This window comes from Leopardus geoffroyi, chromosome C3 (assembly GCF_018350155.1).
Source record: "Leopardus geoffroyi isolate Oge1 chromosome C3, O.geoffroyi_Oge1_pat1.0, whole genome shotgun sequence".
In the NCBI taxonomy this organism is placed as follows: Eukaryota; Metazoa; Chordata; class Mammalia; order Carnivora; family Felidae; genus Leopardus; species Leopardus geoffroyi.
The window spans coordinates 17,540,525-17,566,081 of record NC_059338.1 but is presented as its reverse complement, the minus strand read 5'-3'; the positions used below and the strand labels follow the sequence as shown (position 1 = coordinate 17,566,081).

General features: G+C 34.4%; 1 pseudogene; it reads right to left on the bottom strand.

Moving 5' to 3' along the window:
* Positions 1-875: 875 nt before the first annotated feature.
* On the bottom strand, positions 876-22,720 carry LOC123586018 (annotated as a pseudogene).
* Between the last annotated feature and the right edge of the window lie 2,837 nt (positions 22,721-25,557).

The following is a 25,557-nucleotide window of genomic DNA, read 5'->3' as shown; positions in this document are numbered from 1 at the left end:
ACTATCTTTTACTTTTAACTGGTGTGTTCAGATAATTTATATTTTGCATAATTTTGATGTTTGAGATTAAATCTATGATTTGGACATCTGCTTTTTGTCTAATCTTGGGTTTTTTTTGTTTTTTGTTTTTTGTTTACTTCTTTGGAATAACTTTTTGTGATTTTGTCTCCTTTTTTTGCCTCTTGCCTGTTACTTTATGTTATTTTAGTGGTTATATAAGGGTTACATTATAGTACTGTATTTTTATCATATTCTATTTTCAAGCAATATATACTATGTCCCATAAAATTATAAGAATCTCCCAGCAACATACTACCACGTGTCCTTTCCTGGCCTTGATGTTCACATTATGACATTTTACTTCTATATGTATTATAAATCCCACAATGTGCTGTTTTATTGTTTGGTTTAATCAGTTCATTATATTGTATAGAAATTTATGATTTAAAATGTATTTTATATTTCCCCACATTATTCTTTTCAGTGGTTTTCATTCTTGTTGGTATGATTTTCCTTCTGTTTGAGGGTTTTCAGTTAATATTTTTTCCGTATAGTCAGCAGGTTTTTATTTCTCTCAGTTTGTTATGTCTTAAAAAAGTCCTTATTTTTCCTTCATTTTTGAAAGATATTTTTACAGGAGTAGATCTCTTAAGCTGTCAGGTTTGTTTGTTTATCCTTTCAGTACTTTAAGAAGTTTCTCCTCTGTGTTCTGACTTACACTGTTTCAAAGAGAAGTTTCAATAAGAATAAGATTTATCTTTGTAACTCTGTATATAATGTGTCTGTGTGTTCTTTGGTCCCATGCTGCTGTCCTCTGAGCCTGATGACCACATTTTCCTATATTTTTTTTGGCCAAAATCTTTTCTCCCAAGATAGGGAACACAAAATATTTATCTTGAGCAGGGCTTGAGAGCCTTGGGATCACAGTCCCTGTATACAATGACTTGGTCTGCAGTCAAGGGCAGAGGTGGAAGCATAGATCTCTGAAGGTTGGACACTTTCTGCCCTTCTTCATCATCTGAACCCTCATCCTTGTCTTGCACTTGGGCGTCCTGATCTAGCTGGGATGGACACTACTCTACCTTGTAGTGTTTCTTAACCTTCTCATCAGACTCCGCCTCTATCTTGACTGCCCTACCCTCCCCAAACTTTTCCCAGTGCTCCTGAATGAGTTTTTGGGCCCCCAGATTCTCCAAGGTGGTGAAGGGAGAAAAGTTCAAGTCCATTGTTTCTGCCACTTCCACCACTGACTGATCTGATGATTTGCAAATGTACATTCGCTCCTTCTCCTCTTCTTTTTCTCATCTTGGAACTTGGCTTGCTCCATTCAGTAACATACCTGGTCCAAATCTTCTCTTTTTTGAGATTATTTTATTTTATTTTATTTTAGGGAGAGTGTGTGTGTGTGTGTGTGTGTGTGTGTGTGTGTGAGCAGGGAAGAGGGGCAGGGGAAGAGGGGCAGAGGGAGACACACAGAAAGAGAAGATCCCAAGACCTTAGGATCATTACCTGAGCTGAAATCAAGAGTTGGACACTCAACCAACTGAGTCACCCAGGAGCCCTTCTTTGTTGAGCTTTGCAAATAAGCCTTTGGGTGGAATTAAGACCTTGGTATAATGTTCCACCAGCATGGTGAAGTAGTGTCAAACTGGTAGCTGTGCTATTCTTTCTGTATCAGCTGCGTCAGAAACAAGTGCCCATTCCTTGCCACAGGCTGAGCCATCAGCTTCATCACATCCAGGTTGAAGGCTGAGATGCAGGCTGATTATGAGATGGAGGGGCATGCTATGATGAAGTCAAACTAGAGGGAAGGCTCTTTGGGCATGATGGTCTCCTGAATTACCTAGGGTTGAGCATTCTAGGGCAGCTGCTGTTGGGTGGCTTGCTTCTAATGCTGCCTGATAACCTTGAGGATGGAAGCTGAGGGCTCCTGAGCCTTCCCCTCCTTGCATTCACTGACCTAGTGATGGTGGTAGGCATTGTAAGGGTCACTGGGGTTTAGGAAGTTGTACTGAGGGCTATCTAATTCTGTTATATTCTAAGCTTCAAATTCAGGTCTGTTTCTGGCCACAAATTTGTCAGTGCTATCAATGATATCCCTGATCTTTGTAGAAGAGGGTAAATAATCCCCACCACCAGTTTGGAAGGGTAAGAAATCTCTTTTGAAGATGATTCTTCTGTGTGTACTCTGGGCATGGTGGCTGTTGGTAGGGATGAGGACACTCCTCTGCCTGGGTCTGGCCTTCATGACTACAACAGTCAGCACTGCCTAGGGGTTCATGAGTGGTATTGCCTTCTTCAAGACAGGCTCCCTGCACCATTGGAGGATGGCTAGTATATGTTAAGTGTGTGTATGTGTGTGTGTGACTCCCTTTTTTTTTTATATTTTTTTTCAACGTTTTTTATTTATTTTTGGGACAGAGAGAGACAGAGCATGAACGGGGGAGGGGCAGAGAGAGAGGGAGACATAGGATCGGAAACAGGCTCCAGGCTCTGAGCCATCAGCCCAGAGCCTGACGCGGGGCTCGAACTCACGGACCGCGAGATCGTGACCTGGCTGAAGTCGGACGCTTAACCGACTGCGCCACCCAGGCGCCCCTGTGTGTGACTCCCTTTAAGAGTTTCTCTGTGCCACTGGTTTTAGGCTATTTGATTACATTGTGACTTAATGTAGTTTTCTTTATGTTTCTTATTTTTTGTTGTTTTTAGCTTATTTGTAAGTTTATCATTTCATAAAATTTTTATTTTTTAAGACATATTTATTTAAATATCGTTTTTACCCCCATTTCTTTCTTCTTCTTAAGAAACTCCAATTTGATTTGGCCTACATGAGATTGCTTTATTTTGTGGCTCAACTCACTGATGCTATGTTTATTTATTTTTCTTCCTATTTAATTTTAGTTTCTATTTCCATGTTTTAAAATTATTTTTCTCCTATTATGTATAATCTGTTGTTAATCCCATGTAGTATATTTTTAAGACTTCAGTATATATCTCTTAAAAATGAGATTTCTTACATAAATTAAAATAATATAATTTGAAAAAAAAATTGACAATAGCTTGATGAAATTTTCTAGTATCCAGTCCACACTAAAATTTCACCAGTTCTTTTCAGAACGTCTCCTAAAGTCATCTTTCTTTTGACAAGAATGTAAGTAGGGTTTACATATTACAATTGGTTTGTGTGTGTGTGTATGTGTGTGTGTGTGTTTTAACTTTAGATATTGTAGTTTTTTTAGGGGATATTTATTTACTTATAATTAAATTTTCATTTTAATTCCAGTATAAACATACAATGTTCTATTACTTTCAGGTATATAATATAGTGATTTAATAATTCTATAGATAATTACTCAGTGCTCATCATAAGTGTACTCGTAATTCCCTTCACCTATTTCACCCATCCCCCACTAACCTCCCTTCTGATATGCTAGATATTGTAGTTTTTATGTACAGAGTTTTCATATGGGACTTCTTTACTACTCCACGTTCCTTCCAACATTCTCAATATTTCCTATATCTTCTTGATATGAAATGCATACTTTAATAATAATTGAAATATACTTTTAATAATCATTGTAATATTCTTGCTTACTAATCCGATCATCTAGGTCATTTCTAGGCCAGATTTGACTGATTTGCTTTTCTCCCCATATGGGTCATATCTTTATAGTTCTTGTATATAGATAATAATTACTCCTAAACTCCTATTCCAGAAAAAGGCCACAGGTGCAACACAATTTCAAACACCAGAGGCATAATGACACTTAAAATACTCCAAATTCTTTTTTATGCGGCATGTATAATATGGAAATTTAATGGTTATAATCTTTGAACATAAAATTATAACCTAAACTAACTTAAATAGCCATATATCCTAGATATATATTAGTTAACAGAGTAAAAGCATATAAAATTATGCATCTTCACCAAGTGTCATTAATTCTAGAAACTTAAAGATGATTCAATATTAGGAAGTTAATGAATATGACTACCATACTGATAAGGCTGAGAGAAAATCACATGATTAACCTCATTAATGTCGTAAATAACTCAAACACGCTTTTGTGTTCTTACTTACACGGTTTCCCCCCATTCACTCTCTTTCAAAAACAAATAAATAAACTTTAAAAAAGTCAGTTTTAGGGATTTAATTACATGAAATGCTCTACCTTTATTTAGGAAAATAGATTTAATTTAGTTAAAACAGTAAAGAATACTGTTTAATTCTTGGTATATTTGTATTTAAAACTTACTTAGCATGATGTGGTATTCTCATCTTTGTTTCTACTTTTCCAAGGTAAGAAAAGTCATATCAGTATTATGAAGGAAACAAATATCTGCTCTATGGTTTGTCATACAAATTTGAATTTTAAACAACAGTGAACAGGAGCACCTGGGTGGCTCAGTCAGTTAAGCATCCGACTTCAGCTCAGGTCATGATTACACAGTTTGTGAGTTCAAGCCCCACATCGGGCTCTGTGCTGACATCTCAGAGCCTGGAGCCTGCTTTGGATTTGATGCGTCCCTCGCTCTCTGCCCCTCCCCGACTTGTGCTCTGTCTCTCTCTCAAAAATAAATAAGCATTAAAAAAAAATAAACAACAGTAAACAGACTTGATTGTTAATGCATGTCATTTAAAAAAAATTTACTACTGCCTATCAAGCAAAACATGAAATAAAAATATAAAGAAAAATTGGGTATCAATCCATCAATTCTATGAAATACTAATTATTTCAGATCTTTTTCATTAAGAAGCAAACATTATGGAAAAACTGAAGCCCCAATATTCCATTTGCCAACATATTTCCTGGAGTGCCTGGGTGGCTCAGTCAGTTAGGTGTCCAACTCTTGGTTTCAGCTTAGGTCATAAGCTGGTTTCCTGAGTTCAAGTCCCACATTGGGTTCTGTGCTGGCAGTGCAGAACCTGCTTGGGATTCTGCCTTTTTCTCTCTCTCAGCCCCTTCCCAAGTCACGCTGTCTCCCTCTTGCACTCAAAATAAATAACTAAGCTTAAAACATAAAAAAATAAATAACATTTCCTTTTATTTTTTTTAATTTTAATTTTATTACTTATTTTAAATTTTTAATTTTTGTTTTAGAGACTGTATTTTTGAGTAGTAGAGAGGGGCATAGAGGGAGAGGGAGGGAGCGAATTCTAAGTAGGCTTCATGCTTAGCACAGAGATGAATGAGGGGCTCAATCCCACCATCATGGGATCATGACCTGAGCTGAAACCAAGAGTCCAACGTTCAACCAACTGGGCCAGCCAGGAGCCCCTCAACATATTTCCTAAAACTTTTCCAAGAGGAAAGAATTCTAAATTTGGTGTCTATGATCCTTATTTATTTAATACTTTAACTACATTTGAATGTCCTCTTAAACCACATTTAATATTGCTTCACACATTTTTGAAATATATGTTAATTGAGAAAACCACTGCCTGTGTGATGCACATGATGATGCAGGGTTTACTGGACATGTACAAAATTGAGAAAACAAGTATTTTTTCCTCAACTATCATGTTTTTATGTTTACATATTTTTTTAATGTTCTTATTTATTTGAGAGAAAGGGGGAGCAAAGGAAGAGGAGAGAGAGAATTCTGAGCAGGCTCTGTTCTGTCAACACAAAGCCTTATCAGAGTTCAGACCCATAAACCATGAGATGGTGACCTGAACCAAAATCGAGTTGGACATTAAAGCAACTGAGCCACCTAGGCACACCTTATGTTTATATTTTTAACTTTCATATATCTTTACTAAAATCTTCCCTATTTTGTTTAATGTAGCATATAATTTATTAAACTCTTCATTTCCATTACTAGTTGATATATTTGTATTATCTTATTCTATTCATTATATAAACCACAGCAATATCCAGAAAATTAGAAATGAAAGTTTTACCCTTTTTGCAAGGTTGCTAGACTTGTCATAAAGTGTGTTAAGTATATAAAACCTTCCTTTGTTGGCGTCACCCATGCACCCATTTTCAAAAGTTAAAAAAAAAGTCCTACATTCCATCTAATTGAATACTATAGAACACATAATGCCACTGACATAGAAAATAAATTCTTATATAAGTAGTAGCCAAGAGCAATGAAAGAGATAACACACATAAATCAGTATTTTATATTTTTCCTCATATTCTCTCTCTGTGCTTCTATGAACTACAGAATTAATCATAGGGCTTATTAGTGTTAAGTTCTAGTTATTTTTAATTTTTTGAATGAACATGTGTGATTATTACAGTAAATGCAACCAAATTAACATTAAAATCAACTCTTTGAAGAAAAAAACCCTGCAATTCCAATCATTTCTCTATGAATGTAGTTCCGCTCTATTATGGACAAAAAAATACAGTTTGTGCTTGGGTTGTATTGCCTTGGGGCAATTACAGTTACATAGTTTTGATCAGTGGACCAGTACAAAAATAATGCAATTCATATGTTTTAGATTTCTCTGATATATTGAGTATTCACACAAATGCTAACAGATGATCAAATAACATGATTAAATATGTAAACATATCTATGTATTCTGAACAGGTTTCAAACAGGAATAGCTTTATATATAGAAGTTTCCTTAATAATTTCCTCATCCTTTTTCATCTACCCAACATTCACTCATGCTTTAATCTCCACTACCATAGTATATCATGAGAGTAATGGTAAAGGTTTCCTAGTGCCAGACATCTAGTCAGAGTCTCCAAAAACAGGTGTTTGGAAATGTGCCAGTTTGTAATGGAGTTAATAATATAAAACAATAAAGTGGGGTTCTCACAAAGCTTGATGACTTCAATTAAAAGGAGGAACTCTTTCTTATAGGTACTGAGCATATGACCTTTGCATTTTTATTATGCTGTTTTTCTTTCAATGTAGTAAATATTAATGGTAATAGATATTTACAATATGCTTTTATTTGAGAAATTTGGAAGAGAATTATTGTATTTTTATTTTACAATGTAGTGTTTTGGGTAAAAGATTAAATGTAATAAAACAGTAACAGAAAAATAATGTTGTTTTAACTGGTAATAAACAGCCTGCATCACTGAATCATTACAAGGAGACTTAGTCATAGTATCTTCATGTTTCACAGTGCACTTTACCTGAGTGTGAAATATCCACTGTCACAGTAAACCACTGGGAATTATATTTTTACTATTTTGTAACCCAATATATGTTTTCTTTTTTCTTCTTCTTTTTTTTAATGCAGGCATATAACTTTATATTAGTTTTAGGTGTACAACATAATGATTCAATATTTATATATATTGTGAAATGATGACCACAATAGCCTAGTTAACATCTGTTATACTTGTACATTTTTTTCTTGTGATGATAAATTTTAAGATCTACTTTCTTAATAAATGCTATATATTTTTTTCATTTTATATTTTATGGTGCTTCCTGAGCCAACTATTTTTCAAATGAAAGATATTTTAAAAATAACTCAGGGGAAGCATGTTTTCAAATCAGAGGGGGCATAGTTTTTTTGTGTGAAAATGTGTTTTGTAATATATTCAAAATTTTCCATCAACACACTTAGGTTTTCCTTTTATTTCTTTCCACACTGTTTCTCAATATATAGCTGTTGGATCTACCTATTCAGAAATGAAAAGTGACCAAAGGAACCAACTAAGGATTTATGAGTAGATTTACCAAAATATGGAGAAAAGAGGATTTTATAAAAAAGCATATGTAAAATAAACCACAGAAAATAACTAATTTAGGAATACACATAGAATTTCAGATATATTTCTTTAAGACCTCAAAGCAATTAGACTTTGATATTAAAAAATATACATCTAATAAAGTAAATAATAAATTAACAGGAGGAAATAAAATGTGAGTTAACTATTAACAAAATAATATAAGAAAAAGATACTCATAAACTGTGTATTACACGCACTAAAATGCACAAACATCTGAATAGAGAAATAGTATAAGCGAAAGGCATCTAAATAACATGTGAAAATAAATGGAAAGAGCAGACACAAATAGCAATAGAAAAGCACTGGTGAAAATGGATAAAGAACAAACAGGATGCAATATAGGTATGTAAAGGAGAAGAAAACAGAACAAGTAGAGTTCTTCATACGAAAATAAATATTTATGTATAAAAAGGAAATCTGAACATCTATATTGAAAGGTAACTTAAAAGGCACCTGAGTGGCTCAGTTGGTTGAATGTCTGACTTCGGCCCAAGTCATCATCTCGTGGTCAATGGGTTCCAGCCCCACGTGGGGCTCTGTGCTGGCAGCTCGGAGCTTGGAGCCTGCTTCAGATTCTGTGTCTCCCTCTCTCTCTGCCCCTTGCCCGTTCATGCTCTGTCTCTGTCTCAAAAATAAATGATGTTTAAGAAAAAAAGAAAGGTAACGTAATACCTTATGGAAAAATGATGTAAATTGATAAACAAAAAAGCCATATCCTAATAAAAATACCAAACTTCAAGATCCAATTGTTAGGATGTCCTTAGAACCACAGTAGAGGGGACAGCCATCTTGCCAGCACAACCCAAGGAAAAGCCCCTAGTAGCTGCCAGAATGAATTGGAGGTCAACCAATCACCCAGCGACAGCAAGACTGGCCGGATGGGAAAAAGGCCCACCCAGACCTAAACCCGAACCGCTGCAGCTTAAAAACCCCACCCACCACACCTGGATGCCACTTCCCTGACTCCTCTCTCTCTCTCCCTGAGTCATGGAACCTTGCCCGAGACCTTAGTTCCCAAATAAAGCCTTTGACTGCTAAAATTTTTTAGCCTTTGACTCCTATCTTTACCCTGCCTTACGACTGACCCTAACACTAAACATAATGGGTAATTAAGGGAAAAGAGAAATCACATATTACAATACCCTGAAGAAAATAGTAACCCAAGACATTTGAACTTATTTTTTCTTTAAAATATAAACACAGATGAACAACAGAGAATTTTTGTGGCTGTGTCATTCTGTAGGGTATCATAATGATGGATATATGTCACTATACATTTATCCAAATCCACGGAATGTACATCAAAAGTGAACACTAATGTAAACTATGGACTTAGGTGATTGTGATGTGTCAATGTACGTTTATCAATTTTGACAAATGTAACATCTATCAGTGTTGATAGATGAGGGTGGCTATGAATCTGACAGTGGGCAGCAGTTTATGGGAGAACTCAGTCTTCCTCTCAATTTGCTGTGAACCTGAAACTGCTTTTTAAAAATAACCTCAGAAACAAATTAAAAAAAAATACTGGCCAACATAGCCTGAATATCTCCTTAAGTTTAAGTAAACTTGAGGCAGATCTCTTCCTGCCTCTAGGCACATGACCTCCCTCCTATTCTGGCCTTCACAGAATCCAAATAGCTTAACCAAAGAGGTCCCTCCACTCTCCTTTCTTGGAGCATTTGCTTTTAAATCACTTCTAATTGCAAATTCTTCCCCTGCCTCTTTGAGATGTAAATCTTTTTCAAATGTCTCTGAGCAGCTTTATAACCCAGGACTGACTTTCTCCCTTTGAAATGTCATCATCAAGGATAGTAGCTAGCTACCCCATCTCCTAGTCTCTGTGGGGAATTGGAGCCTAGCCTTAGTGAGCATCTTATTCAGAGTCCTAAAGCTACCTCCTGTCATGAAGAGAGGAGAAAGTTTACATTTCCTATGGGTAAGTCCAAAGAGCAAACACAGATGGCCTAGGATTCCCCCAACTCTGCTCTTAAAACTCCCTTGGCCCCTCTTTTTAAAAACAGTTAGACTGTTATGTACTCTCTTCCCTGTTGCAAGAGCCTCCAATAAAATCTTCGTTACCCATTTACTGTATCTGGTGCAATTTTTGCTTTAACAATACTTAGTGTCATTTTTATTTTATGAAATGACAGTTTCAAGAACTGCAGGGTGCAAAATACAAATGAATATTATTGATTAGAAATAAACTGTATTAGAATAGTCATCTCTCATTTTCTTCAAAATACCCTTAAATATGGATCCATACAAGTTTTAATTCTAAAACTAGATATAATAGCTTAAAAAGGTTGGACTAACAAAAATTCGTTACTTCACTGTGACTGAAGGATAGCAATTGTGTTCATTTTAATACTTCTGATTTAATGTGCAATCATCAGAATTTGCCCTGCATATAAAGGAAATTTCTCAGACTAAAAATCAATAATAGCAGTTTTGAAAATCATTTTCTATTGATGAGATTCCGCTTCTAGAATAAGACTTAGCCCACAATTTGAAACTTTATCGTAACATGAAAACAGTTCACAATTACTGTAATTTTGAATTTAACTCACATTCAAATTGAAATGGGTGGAAAAATAAAACCCTGTATGAAACTGTTTTCACTGTATGTGTTTTGAAGCATCTTTTAAAATGTAAAATCAACATTGCTATTCTAGTCACAGCAAAGTACTTTCCCAAATGTCATATTAAACTCATTACTGGGAGAATGACAAGGCTTTCTAATGTGATTGTCATTTTCTCATAATAAAGGCAAAAACTGCCAGTGCTTCTGAACTTAAAATAAGATGTAATTGGAGCTGGATGAATTAGCTCTGATGAATATGTATATCAAATGGTAGTATTTAAAAAATATATATATATGCTTTGTTTCCATTAAAACCTGTATTTAGCCGACTAAATTTTTACTTAGAATATCCTCATTATCAACTTTCTTGACATCAAAGTTGCTTCAGAGTTACATTTTTAAGAAACAGTTGACACAATATTTGTTACACATTGAACATATTTTGGCTGCTTTTTTTCAAGTCTCTGTTATTTACTTTTATCATATTCATACTCTTCATCACTCCGCTTTGCAGTTCCTTGGCTTGCTTTTAGAACACTATAATGTATTTTTGTCTTTGCTTTAATATTATGGTTGTTAGGAAAAGAACATTGATAGATATTCCATGAAACATTTTAGCTATATAAAACATAATTCTAATTTTTTTAAGTTTATTTGTTTATTGAGAGAGAGAAAGGGTGAGAGAGAGAGAGAATGCAAGTGTGTATGCTCATGAGTGGGAGAGGGGCAGCTCCATCACATCAATACAGAGCCTGGTGAGCTCCGTCTCACCAACCCTGAGATCATGGCCTGAGCTAAAATAAAGAATCTGACCCTTACCCAACTGAGCCACCCAGGTGCCCCAGAATTTCAACTGTTTAAAGTCAATTATAATAGACCCTTTATAATAGACATTTGCTATTATCTCTCGGCTAAATCCACAACTGTTATGCTTATAATAGAATTACAATTTTCTTATCTTAACAGATTATATTATCGCCTTGTGTGAATAATTTTAGGCAAATGATACAAACAATTTTGAGTAGGGAGAACATTTTTTAAAAATAGGATAATTTTAGTCTAGAAGATTAGGTTTTGAAAGATATATCTTTGCATGTAATTTTAATTTCTCTTCAACAATTATTGAATGAATACCTAACATTTTTTCTTCCTTATACCTCACTCTTTTTTGAAATTACTCTATTTTTTTCCCTTTTTTCCTACACTTCACTGAAAATGACCTTGCTTAATAAGTGGTTAAATTGAAATGGAATTTTTCATTTTCCATTTTTTATCTTCTTTAGAACATTCCAAATATTTGACCAACCATTCTTGAAATGCTCTTTGAAGTCAATTCCTCACAGTATAGAACACAGTATTTTTTTAATGTTTAATTGTTTTAAAAGATATAGAGAGAGACTGTGAGTCAGGTAGAGGGAGGGAGGGAGGGAGGGAGGGAGGGAGAGAGAGAGAGAGAGAGAGAATCCCAAGCAGGCTCCATGCTGTCAGTGCAGAGCCAGACGTAGGGCTCAATCTGATGAACTGTGAGATCATGACCTCAGCCAAAATCAAGAGCCAGATGCTTAACCGACTGAGCCATCCAGGTGCCCCAGCACACATTTATTTCTGATACTTTACTAGTTTAAGCTAAACTATATCCTTTGCCGAGCCAAAAATCTTCTACTAGAAATGAATGTCAAAGTTCCTTAGGGTGTGGTGTTAGGGCATTTTCTACTCTTACTCTTCACTGTCTCCCTTGTCCACTTGTTCCCAAGCATATTCAACATCAGAATCACCTAGGACAAATTGAAAACCTGCACATTTTTGAGACACCTCCTCATAAATTTACTACTAAAATAACAAACAATGTAGACTCTTTCCATAGCTCTTGGAGTGGATGTTGAAGATGGGAGTCTCACCAAAGCAATAGGATATCTAGGTTCTAGCTTTTAAACTTGCAGGAATGAATGAGGAAAGAAAATTACACACAGAATTTTACCTGACCCGTGATCAAGACAAATTTGAACTTCAAACTTCTGCCAAGTCTTGGTGTCATAATGTTAACTATTAAGAATTTACAGTTTTCTTCACTGAAAAGATACTCTACTGAATCTGGTTATTGTACACACACACACATGTATTGTGCTAGAGAAAGAACTGCAATAGTGTCATTATGCTGAGTTGTATCTATTCTGCATGAAAGGTCATGTTTATATTTGTTGCATTTAGAAAAACATATCATCCTTAATAAGGATTTCTTATATATTTTTCTGAGGTTTGTACTATTTATATTTGCAGATGTTTCTGTCTCTGTATGAGTGCATTGTGATAAGAATCACACACATTTGTGATCAAGTGATTAGAAGGCTTTTGTTTTTTTTTTCATCTCACCTTGGACCAGGGTCTGGTGTGTAATGTACAAGTAAAACATCTGTGTTAGAAAAATCACCTTGAAGAAGATATTCATGTTATTGTTAACCATGGAGGGCATTAATGGAAGAGAAATCTACTTTGATTTAGAGAATGCAAACTCAATTCAACAAATATAAAATATTCCTGTGGTCAGAACATTCTCATTATCACACTATCAGCTACTTGGTATGGGCTCCTTAGTCACTTGATCTATGTGAGCTAAATATCATTTTCTGGTCTCTATCATCTCATCATCTTAACAAGCAGGGGGAAAGCTTCATCTTTAATATCTTTTCCCAGCATTCCTATTTTTCAGATAATGACACTTGAACCATTTTTCAATTATTGTGGCCATTACTACATCAGTAAATTTCTCAACAATTTAATGAAGGCTATTATGGGACCTCCAGGGATGACATGACTCGGTGGCGGATGGGCAGGCCACTTATAATGACTCTATACCACCATTACTATTTCTTTGATATTTGGATTTTTGATCTATGATATTACAAGGAATTTCTAATTACTCACTTTTAAAATAATGTCCATCATCAGGTCCCAGTGGCTGAAGCTAGCACATTGGGCTAAAACTAATTGGTGTGCACATTCACATTAATAGATTCAGTCTGATAGAAAATGATGCTGTTTCTTCTTTTTTTGACAATCATACAAATGAGTTTATGCATACGCTTCGGTAAGTCCAGCTTCTGTTTTTTATCTGAGATATTTACAATTAGAAACAAGGACACAAGGGTCAAAGAGAAAATAAAAGCATAGATGCTACAGAAGTGTCCCATGCTTGAGGAGACAAAATTGACAATGAAGCTCTACCAAGACAGTACAGACATGAGGGATCAAATTTAAGGAGAAAAGGGAACTGTAGGGAACTAAGCCTCACAATGTGAGACATTTCTCCCAGTGAACTTACTAATCCCTAAGCTTTACAAACAAGAAATCTTGAACCCAAGCAGAACATAGTGGCTAGGGAGCTAGTCACTCTGAAGAGCTTTTTATAGTCTCATTGACCGAGGAAACAAACATGAGACTTTAAAAAATATCCACGGAGGTGTGTTCTTGGCAAATATCCTTGATTTCAATTAAAACCCCAGAAAGGCTATACATTAAGATTAAAATTAAATAGTTCAATCCTCTTCAAAACTAAATTCTCACATGAATCAATTCAATTACTGTTTAGATATAAGAAATCTGATCCTATTATAATTACCTGTGGAATAATGTTAATTCCCCTTTGCAGAAAGATACCATCAAGAACTTTTAAATTTTTTATATGCAATTCCAATCATTCTGTAAAAAGAAAGTAAGCAGTGTGATAAATAGAACCAGATGACAAAACTCAAGATGTTGTCAAATAACTGATGTCAGGTAAACACAGAAAACCATTTCTTACAGTTGCAATAGACTTTAGGCTTTATTCTTTTCAAAGAAATTTCTTTCAGTTTTCTGATTTCATGCATACAATAGTCCTGTGAGGTAGATGGGGCAGACAACAGAATAGATCCAGAAGTGATCAATATATGGTAGTTATCATCTATGATCTCTCCAATATTTTGTTATTAATTTCTGAGCAGAATGTTCAATAAGGGGGAAAATTACTCCCTGAAATCTGGAGTCTACATTATTCAATACAAATTTTAGAAAGGAAAAAGAAAATCATAAGATTTAAGAAATAAACAGATTAATAGTATGCAAGACAGCAGCAGATAGTAATAATGACTAAGAAAAGGGGTCTGAAAGAGGCTTCTGGCTCAGTCAGCTGAGTGTCCGACTTTGGGTCATGATCTCGCAGTTTGTGAGTTTGAGCCCCATGTTGGCAGCTTGGCAGCTTGGAGCCTGGAGCCTGCTTCGGGTTCTGTGTCTCCCTTTCTCTCTGCCCATCCCTCACTAGTACTCCCTCTCTCTCTCTCTCTCAAAAATAAATAAAAACATTTAAAAAATTTAAAAAGAAAAAAAGAGAAAGGGTCAGAAAAAATATCCAGACTGATCATAAAGAGACAAAACTTACATAGAAAGTATGAAGAGATGAGTCATATGACAGACTGTTACACACATAAAAAAAGAAGTTCAGCAACCGTCCATGTAATGAGTCCCCAAATGAGAGGAGACTATGACAGAGGTAATTATTTTGAGAAAAACGTGGATTAAATATACTGTGAAAGGATGGTGTACATACAGACTTGGTTCATATTAAGAACAGCATATTGAATAAATAAAAGAAAAATTAGGTGTATCAGAGGAAAAAAAAAACTCCTTAAAACCCAGAGGAAAAATTATGAGCAAGAGTAGAAAAAATATATTATCATTAAAGGAGCAAAGATAAAACCACAGTCAAATTATCAATAGAAATATGGAAAGCCAGAAAACAATGGATAATATCTTCAAGTACTGAATACTAGAATTCTATTTTAAAAAAATATTTCAAAAAATGAAATAATTTTCATACTATTAAATTTGAATTTCACATTAACCAGCCGTTGTAAAAATAACTGAAGAGAGACTTCGAGATAAAAAATGGCTCTGAATGGAAAATAGCAAATGAAGAAAGGAATAAAGAATATACAAAATGTTAAATATTGTATGAATCTAAATAAATACAATGTAAGACTGTATTTATTTGGCTTTTGAAGTTTTACATGCTGATTATATTAAGACATGAAAAAGGCAAATTTCATGCATCTATTTAAATTTTGAACCTTTGAAATACAATTATAATTCCTGTTTTAATAACCTCCCCTGATAATTATAACATATGTCTCATTTCTCATGCAATTTTGATGACATCATTACTTTTATTAACATATTTCATTTTTCCTGCTTCCTTGGATGCCTCCTCTTTTTTTTTTTAACCATTTTATTTAGGAATGGTTGACAAAAAAGATAGCTGTACATATTTAGTTTGCACAACCTGATGAGTCACCATAGCCACTGTGTATTCTCCACACCCCTGATGAAGATCAGTTGACGATATAAGTGCGGGTTTATTTCTGGGCTCTCCATTCTGTTCCATTGGTTTATCTGTTTGTTTTAATACCAGTACCATACTGTTTTGACTGTTGCTGCTTTGTAATGTATTTGGAAATAGGGAAGTATGATAACCTCCCATTTTATTTTTCTCGCTCAAAATTACTTTGGCTATTCAGTATCTTTTTTTTTTCCCCCATAGGTATTTTAGAATTGTTTTCTATTTTTGTAAAAAAAAAAAAGTCTTTGGAATTTTGATAGGGATTACATAAAGCCTGTGGGTCACATCAAATAGTATCAACATTTTAACAATATTATTTCTTCCAATCCATGAACATAAGATGTTTTCCACTTATTTCTGTCTGCTTTAATTTATTTCTCCAGTGTTTTATATTTATCAAGGTGCAGATCTTTTGCCTCCTTGGCTAAGTTTATTCTTAAGTACTTTTTTTTTTCATGCTATTGTAAATGGGATTGCTTTTCTTAATGTTATTTTCAGATAGTTCATTATGGGTGAATAGAAATGCACTAATTTTTATGTTGATTTTATACCCTGAAACTTTACTGAATTTTTTTATTAGTTCTAAAAGTTTGTGTGTGTGAAGTTATTAGGGTTTTCTACATATAAGAATCTGTCATCTGCAAACAGAAATTTCACTTCTTTTCCATTTTGGATGCTTTTTTTTTTCCTTGCCTAGTTGCTATGGCTAGAACTTCCAGTAATATGTTGAAAAGAAAAAGCAAAGTTGGGCATAAGAACAACCTAAGCCCAAAATTAGCAGAACAGAAATGATAAAGATTCGAACAGACATTTATGATATACAGAATAGAAAAATTATGGGAAATTTTGAAAAAACTAATTTTTTGAAAAGATAAGCAAAATCTACAACCCCCTAACTATACCAAGAACAAAAAAAGAGAAGACTCAAATAGACAAAATAAAAAATAAAGACAGAAGAATGCCACAGGGGAAAAAAAGTCATAACAAACTATTACAAAAAAAATTATATGCTAACAAATTGGATATCCTAGAAGAAATGAGCAATTTCTTAGGAACATAGAACCTACCAAAACTGAATCAAGAAGAGGGGTACCTGGGTGGCTAAGCTGGTTAAGTCTCCAAATCTAGAGTTCTGCTCAAGTAATGATATCATGGTTTATGAGATTGAGCCTTGCATTGGGCTCTGCACTGACAGCCCAGAGCCTGCTGTCACTCTCTCCCCACTCCCTGCCCTCTCTGCCCTTTCAATTCTCATGCTCTTTCTCTTTCTCAAAATAAATATTTAAAAAATTAAAACAATAAAACTGAATCAAGAAGAAATAGAAAGCTTGAACAGACCAAAAATAAAGAGACTGAATCACTAATTACAAACCTTTCACAAAGAAAGCCCGCAACAGGTGAATTTTACCATATTAAAAATAAATAAATAAATAAGTCCTAGCAACATTTCTGAAACTATTCAAAAAAGAGAGCAAAGAACACTTCCAAACACATTTTAGGAGGCCACATCAGCTTGATACCAAATCCATGAAGCTACAAAATTTTTAAGACTCTTATTGCAAGGTAAAATGATAAATACTTGATATAGATTGTCCCAATTCATTGTCAATACTCAGAATGCTATACTGCAGAAATTTTAGGGTATATTACTATATCCATTTCACAGGTAAAGAAGTCAGAGCTTAAAATTGTGACTTGGGCAAAATCACAATGGTGTTTAACTGACAAACTTTAGAACTCAAAATAAGGTCAGTTAATCTCCACAAACCTGAACCTTTCCACTCTGCTAATCTATGTGATAAAAAGATGTTTGTAAATATCTGATAAATGGGAAATAAACCAAAAATCAAAGCAGAGAGAGTAAGAGAATGCATAATTCAATTGATATATGTGATATGTAATGTTGGCAACTTTCTTCTAATTTACATTTCTTACATTTGGTAATCATGATAACAGGAAAAAATTAAAATTTATTATTATTATTTTGAATTATTTAAATATACCTTAGTGTGAGATCATATAAGGCATGATCTTATACATCTCTTGAAGAGATGTATAGTAGAAAAAGGCAAAATAAATATAAAACAAAATGTTGAATCCAGGTAGTTGTATTTAGTATAAGCAAAGTTGAACGAGTGAATGGAGAGCAGGAGGTCTTGTTTTAAAAAAATATCTTTACTTGATATTTGAGTATTTGAGCAGAAACCCCAAATGATCTAAGAAGGCAAGTCTTAAGGATACTGGAGACCAGCAGTCTAAGCACAGGCTCCAGCACTGTGAAGGCTGGGATGGGATATCTGTGTTGTGAGGCTGAAATGATAGGATGGAGGTAAAGTTGGGTCCAAACAGAGAGGAATGAATAGAAGCAGAGGAAAAGGGGGCAAAATGAAGGCAAAGAATGTTGATAAGGAAAGCAGACTTTTTACTTATTTTTTTGAGAGCAATAGGAAGCCTTTGGAAGGATTTGAGTCAGGAGTGACAGGATCTGCTACATTTAAATGAGATCATTTGGGGAATTATCTATTTGGGGCAAGCATAAAAACAGAGGAAGCATTTCCATTTAGAGGATATAGAGATAGTCCAAGTCAGAAATGAGGCTGGTTTGGGCTGAGGTGGTTGGTGCCAAGTATTTAGATTCTGCATATAAATCAAAGATAGAGACAGCTGTAATCAAAGATACATTGGATGGGATGTGTACAAAGAGACCCATAAAGAATGACTTCAAGATCTGGGACTGAGAAACTGGAAGAATTAAATTTAGAGCCAATCCACAAAACCTAGATTAAAAAAAAATAACCTCAGAACCTTTTTGCTCCCTTAGAAGGATTATCTCTGATTACTTTCATTCATATTTCCAATTTCTCTGGAGTAAAACTAACTGAATAAGTAAACTTAGAGCTCTATAAGTTGACATTCTACTTAGCTATTAGATGCATGAATTTTAGTCCTCCTTCATTAATGGACAAGCAGTTATGTAAAATCCTTTTTATCCTGCGAAATTTTCTTTTGGGTTAAATATTTAACACTTCAAAGAAGTTTTTGTAAGTTTGGTTAATCAGAGGAATAAGTGAAGTGCATTTTAAAAGTGATCATCATGGCCAAAGAAGATAGCTGAAAAAAAGCTTGTGCAAGCTAAAATCCTGTCCTTGGACCGGGTTTGAAATATATTTCTTCCCTGTAGTAAGAATTCTAAAGAGTTTTGCATTTGGTTAAGCTTGCTGTGACGTTTGCAATTTTAGAATTGCCAGTTATGATACAATTAAACGCTTTCAAGTACATTTATGAGTACTTAGAGACATTTCTGACCTGAGAATACAACGGCTTTGGTCTGTTTCTTTTCATCGGCTTATATATGGTTGATATCCTAGCAGTGACAACATAGTAGCAATTACTACAAATATTTTCTTAAACATCTGTTAACAGCTATCTTGTTTCAATTTAATATAAGTGAAACAAAAATTGTATGGTGGTGTATCTTCTATTATTGCTAGAATTCAAACACTGAAATGACTGCATATTTTGAAAATGTGCAGTTCAAATAAAAAAATAACTTGGAACCCAAATTCAAAACATAACTATGAAATTGCAGCCCAGGGAAGGCAAAATAAAGGAATTTTATATGTTGATTATCCTAAATCAATGAAAGATTGAACCTGCACATAAAAGCATAGCAAGGAAGAGGAATAATTGCTCATTTCATGTGTCTTTTAGCTTAATTTATGTTTCATTACATTTAACACTTTTGTGTCTAGTATATTGTATAAATTCTTCCTTTAATTTAGCTTAATCTTTTATCATGTTTTCTTAATTTTAATATGTTCTGTTTTTTGTTTACTCTTAGTATATATTGAATTTTCGTTTCCTTCTGTTTTGTCAGCTGATTTTGTATACTTACTTCTATTATTTAAGTTTATTTTTCTCATTTTGTATAAGCTAAGAGGAAACAAACCCATTAAGAGAATATTTTTTGTCTTTCATGATTTCCATGAAATTGTTAGTTTCCCAACAATTCTCATATTCTATAAAGTAAAACTTCAATTCCCTGTGTCTTGAGTCTAAATCTACTTAAAAAAAAATCTAATACACTTAAACACTAATATAATCTTCTCCCAAGATAGTGGTAATTCTGCTGGGTACTCCAACAGTACATCTAGAAGTTAGAATCTGGCTTCATTGTGGTCTATCTCTTAATCAAATACACCTGCAGATTAACTGTAAAGAGAAATAGAAGTTTGTTGGGAGGAAAATACTCCTGAAATTTCTACTATGGATTCTAACATTTTAACTGAATGAAAAAGCCTATGGTTAAGCCTCCCAAAAAGAATCGCTGAAATAGGGAATTATAAAATAATTACAAGAATAAAAAATAATAAAATAAAATAAAGTAAAATATATCAATTAATTATAAAGATAATTCAGAACCAGGGTATGAGAATTCTTTCCCTGTTACTTTCTGATAACGATATTGTGCAATATATTCCCTTTCCATCAAAAGAGAGTTTTGAAATATTCTTTTTGTTTCTTCAATAGGGTTCTTTTTGAAAGTAAAGTTAAGGCAGAAAGTAATAGGACTCTGAACATGATGCATCCAATTTTATTCTATGAGATCAATTGATTTCGCATGACTTAATGATGGCAGTTTCTCTCTAGATCAAGTCTAGTCAAGTAAATACCTCATTTTTACATAAAAGAATAACAGAAAATATGTATTGAAATGTGGGTGCAAAAGTTAAACATGAAATTTATCTTCATAGGGTAAGAGGAAGCTCTTTTCTCAGGGAATTTGAAACATAGAATGTCTAAAATTCTCCATCAACTTTAGGCACCATCATTAAAATACACTGTCAGACTTGTGTACAAGTTCATAAATGGTACTATTTTCATTCATTTAAATCCAGTATCATTTGATAAAAGATGAAGGTTTGCTATGGCTTCTGCCATGCCTAGGGATTTCCCCGTTTGTCTAAATGGTATGGAGTTTATGAAGTTTCCATTCTCATCATAGGTACCATTCTGACTCTGCTAGTTTTCTTTCATTTTTTAAAAATTAAAAATTAATTACATTTATTTAAATTCTTATACAAGCTAGCATTGCCCTATTGGCACAGATTACAAATGCTACTGAAGTTGAGCTATTGGCTTGCTATTGTACCACATGCCTAATTTCAATGTTATTCAGCAGTATCAACTAGAACTTGGTGTCAAAGGACCACTTTGACAACGTATAATGTGCATAATTAAAAGTTGCCCAACTCAGTGTACAAAACAGAGTTCCTGACCCTCACTCATCACAAATCTGGTCTTTGTGCAGTTTATGATGATACAATTATCTAGCTGCTAATTCCAGAAATGTTAGAGTCAACCACATTCTCCTACACCCCCTATCCAATCCATCAGGAAATCCAAATTTTGACTATCTTTGACCATCTCATAGCTGAGGATCGAATTACCACTGGGTCACTTAAGTTTTCAAGGCCTTTTAACAAATTTGAGTAGTTTATTTTTCTTAGCCTAATTGATTATTACAAAATAGAGTAGTAACAGTGTTCTTTTACACTCAGCATTCCGATCACGTCACTCCTCTGCTCCAAGACTCTCAACAACTCTCCATCTTCTCACAGAAAAAACGTACAAAGCCCTATGTGACCTGCTACCCCTTCTTTGACTGCATATGGTACCATTACTCCCTTGCCCTCTTTGTTACAATCATGCTGGCTTCCATGCTATTTTTACAGCATGCCTGGGACAGTTCTGCCTCTGGGCACTTATACCTGCTCTTCTCTTCTCTTGAAATGCCCTTTCCCACAAGGGATATCCACAAGCTTGCTTACTGCACTTTTCAGAACTCAGATCAGAAGTCAGATCTCAATGACATTTTTCATGTTTAACTTTTGGAAATGTCTCAACATGTCTTATCTTCATCTTTGATTTAATTTCTTCTTCTGCACATAAGAATTTTGTTGGTTTTATTCATTGCTATAACCCTGGTTCCTAGATCATTACCTGACACATAGTCACTAAACTTCACTAAATATAACTTCACTAAAATACTCAATAAATGAATAAAGCTGTGTCTATACAAGTAACAAGATCTAGATATTCTCAATAAAATCAGTACTTCTACATCTCAGCTCCAGAAAAAAAAAAAGGTGGAGTTTGGTGGGGTTTTCAAACCACAGTTACTGCTCATACAGTGACTTCATATCTATGAATTCCTAAACTAAAAAGGTAATGGTTTCATTTACCATATGTAGTTGAATCTGGGAAGGACTTCTCAAATCTTATGATACTTTCCTGGAATAGTGCAGATTAAGATTACAAAGTAAATGAACTTGATATGTTACAGATCTTTAAAGTATAATATTTTCTTTTCTTACAAACCTGAATTTAAAAAATAATTTTATTTTTAAAAGAGTTTCCTATGAGTTAATAGCTTATAACAAATTGAGCCTGATCATTTAAGTGGTTCAAATGATTTGGTCATACATATATGTTTGTATATATTAGATTGATAGATAGATAGATAGATAGATAGATAGAAACAGATAGATAAATCTATGGAAATGGATTTTTCTCCTAATTGCAGAGTCACTCGTTTGCTTTTACTACACAACATTATTTTATCTTAATTATGAACCATATAAAGGATTATAACATACTATAAGTTTTATTTCCAATGTGAGTGAAACTTCTCAATAGTTCAAAATCAACAGACCAATATTTTCTCTTGGTTGTTCTGGGCAGAGATCAGCCTTCCCTTCATCATTGCAGCTTGTTTGGTAGCGTGTTACTTGCAAGCAGCATGGTATGTTTATTTCAGCTTGAACATAGTCAACTTCTGTCAGGCTGAGCCACACTGCTGGGTTAATTTCCCTGGTACTAAGTTCTGCTATGTTATGTCGGTTATGATTTTATATTATATCATATATATAATTTTTTTTGCTAGAAACCTTGAGGCTTCCCCTCAGTATCTGTGTTGTAGAGAGTGCAGCACCCATGTGGATGAAGTTGTGAACTGGAATCGGAATCTAATTTCTTCACCCGTTCCACCATGGTTGGAGGTGCCTGTTATGTTCATCTTGATTTTTTGATTATTTTACTTTCCCCGAAGCAATTCAGACTGATAACTTTCTAAACCATAATAAATGATTTAAAAATAGAATAAAAATACATACAAAATAGAAGCCTTTAAAGATACCAGATTCAATAGACATGAATGTAGTTATCAAGTTATTATAATTTTCCAAATGTTTTTTCAAGTTTTGTATTTATTGTATTACAGACATATAATAACAATTTATGGGCTGGCACTTGTCCATGGAAACTACTTGTCTATGGACCTCACTGCTCTAGTGAAAACTGAACTGAGAATTGTGTTTTCCACCAGAGGAAGAAAATGCCACTTAAAAGAATGAAGTTAGACAGTTTGCCATATTTACATGCCAAAGATATCACATCCTTTTATTTTTAAAAATTTTTTTTCAACGTTTATTTATTTTTGGGACAGAGAGAGACAGAGCATGAACGGGGGAGGGGCAGAGAGAGAGGGAGACACAGAATCGGAAACAGGCTCCAGGCTCTGAGCCATCAGCCCAGAGCCTGATGCGGGGCTCGAACTCACGGACCGCGAGATCGTGACCTGGCTGAAGTCGGACGCTTAACCGACTGCGCCACCCAGGCGCCCCATATCACATCCTTTTAAATAATCATACTTATTGAAGATACCTGTTATAGTCTAATGATATGTATTTCTGTGCTTAATGTTTTCAGGGGTCAATGTGGCTAAGACTAATACAATGATCAGGAATCAGCAAGGAGGAGTTAGGAATGTAGCTATCTCATAAACTCAATTTAAGAGTGGTATGAAAGAAAAGAAAAAAACAAAACAAAATAAAATAAAACAGCCACTAGCAATGTTCTCAAGGGAGACACATAGTTCAGTTAAGAGACAGCAGTTGAAGAAAGTAGAGAGAGGTAGTAGTGGTAGAGATTAAAGATAGAGTGTAATTATATTGGCAATACATATTTTGCAGTTGGGACAGGGTGCATGTGGGGGGTGCATAAGGGAATGTACAGAACTATGCAGCTATGGAAGGGATAGGTGATAAGTGACATCCTAGGACTTGTGGGTTTCTTAAGTGAGTGATGGAACAGACATGAATGTGATGAGGGGTCGTGTCCTGATTGTTTCTTAGGCAGATTGGTGTGGTTGCAGTTGAGAGTGTTTTTCTGTTTGTCATTAGAAACACGCACATCATACTCTGTGTTCTCCATTTCATTCCTGCCTCAGGAAGAGCAATGTAGTAAGGGACACACAGAGTTTGGGAGTCTGGTACTCACTCTTGCTAAGGGCGTTTTCCAGACAGAAAAATGTTTCCAGGATCAGAATGAGCTCTGCATTTTCCTCACTCTCACCTTTCAAAGAATCTCTCAAAAAATTAATGCTAATGGAAGGACTAGATTTATGGTTTACTGCATTTCAGTTTCATTCCCTTTGTCTTCCCCTTAGACAACATTGTCTATAGCTGGTGGAGGATTATAATATTAATTATATTAATATTATATATTATATTATGTTATATATATTATATATATAACATATAATATTAATATAACTAATAACCATTAAGTGTTTGTTATATGCAGGCACCTTGTATGGATAATCCAATTTAATTTAATCACTACATCAACCCAATTTGATTACGAATGCACGGTCAGTAAGTGGGAGAATTGCTATACCCCCTCCCCCCATGTACTCTTACTCCACAAATTGCTCTGCATGTTTCTCCCATTTTTAGATCATCCGGGTCAGAACAAGGACAGTGAGTGTGGCAGACTAGACAGCGTGGGTCCTGATTCAAATTGTGCTTGCTTCTCATTTTACAAGGCTGCCCTACTTTATAAACTTCATATGTTTCAAAATAGGTTAAATGATCTGACCATGGCTTTTTATTAAATATTTCAGCTACATAAACATGCTATAATGCATAAAGTGAAAGCTATTCAATGTGAGTTTGTTCAAGATATGTTCCTGAAAGCATGCTGTGTGGGTTTGAGAACTGAAAATGGTTGAACTTATCTGAAACCTAATAATGGCTGAACCACACATTTCAGAATTTCTATCATTCCGGGGTCAAGCATAATGTTCACAATTATATAAAAATACCCTTCATAATTTAAAAAAATCATTGAAGGACCTATATATACTGTGACAATCTTGATCAAAGTAAGCTCACTGGTGATGTGCTTTTAACAAAACACTGAGAGGCCCCTGGAGACACCAAGGACACCAATCTGAGGAATTCCTGGAACAGACAGACCTTCATTAGGTTTGGCCAGGGTGCACAGCAGGGCAGTCGTTTTCAAACCACAATCAAGTAGAAATAATGTGAGTAATCCCTGGGTTGCATATATTCCAAATCAGCTACTACTATTTTAATAGCTTGTGGGAAAAAGGAACTTTTTAAAAGTTAATTCCTTTGGTTAGCTCATTAAAAAAAGCATCTCTCATAAATTAACATTATAAGGGGCAAAAAAACCCCTTGTACATTGACTGTGTATGGGAGGGAAATTAATCAAAGTCATCTATTAAATAACTACTTGAAATCTATTTTTAACTGCATTTCAGAGTTTGATTTGAATATCAGTGTAGGGTTTTTTTTAAGGGAAAAGAGTCCACAATCACAAGAAACAACAAATTCCAAGAAAATATCTTTCCATAACTCATACAGTTTTCTCTTTTCTTCAATGACTATACCTTGAGTTTTGCTTTGTTTTTTTTTTTTTGCATAGACATCAATAATGCATTTTAAGCAATAATTCAGCCTGTAGTCCTGTAGTCTGTAAGCCACTTGATTAATATTATTTTACAAAGAAACCCAACCTATATC